Below are 971 nucleotides of genomic sequence, written 5' to 3' on the forward strand. Positions count from 1 at the left end.
AGCAGGGCCTGTTGCAACAGGACAAGGGGAAATGGCTTTAAACTAAAGGGAGGTAGATTTAGACTAGATATAAGGAAGAAATTTTTTACGCTGAGGGTGGTGAAACACTGGCACAGGTTGCCCAGAGAGGTGGTGGATGCCCCATCCCTGGAAACATTCCAGGTCAGGTTGGACGGGGCTCTGAGCAACCTGATCTAGTTGAAGATGTCCCTGCCCACGGCAGGGGGGTTGGACTAGACGACCTTTAGAGGTCCCTTCCACCCCAAACTATTCTATGATTCTATGAACTCTGAGTTCATTTTTTGTTTTTAAATTCTGTCTGTTAAAAATAGAGGCACACTCAGTGTGAATAAACAAATTAGAAAAAGTGGTTTTAAAGTGGTCTATGGGCTTTTCAAGGTAGAGAATGTAATGAAGAGGTTATCAGAAAGTAAGTCAGCTTAAAAGACTCAGGGAGTAATTCCTCTGGTCTGTCTTGTTCCTATAGCTACGCTGAGAGACCAAAGAGCTGTCCTTTATGTCAGCCATGGATTTTTGTGGTATAAAGGAAAAGTCTTGAGTTGTAAAATTTTCAATTTCCAGGTCTGTGGCAGCCATGTGTTTTCTTCCTCTGCATGCTTCATCTAATGGACAACTTAGGGCTGAGTGCAGCATGCGAACACACAATTATATTACTCTGAGGTGCACTATTGGCCAAAAAAGCTCAGTCTTTGAATATTATTCTTACAAGCAAAACATGAGGAAGGAAGCAGTGCTACTGATTAGTATTGTAAAGCTTCTATCATTACCTTTTACAGTGAGTAGAAGTTCAAGTATCTGTGTAGATTCATATGTATTGTACCTACACATCAAGTATCAATCCACGGTTATCTTACTATAAGGCAGACCAAAGTCTTGGCCTAGGTTACGCTTGATTTGACTCAGCTTGGGAGACTTTACTTATTGTAAGTTTTATGCCTTTTTTTTAAATT

This window comes from Pygoscelis adeliae, unplaced genomic scaffold, assembly GCF_000699105.1.
Source record: "Pygoscelis adeliae isolate BGI_AS28 unplaced genomic scaffold, ASM69910v1 Scaffold47, whole genome shotgun sequence".
NCBI lineage: Eukaryota > Metazoa > Chordata > Aves > Sphenisciformes > Spheniscidae > Pygoscelis > Pygoscelis adeliae.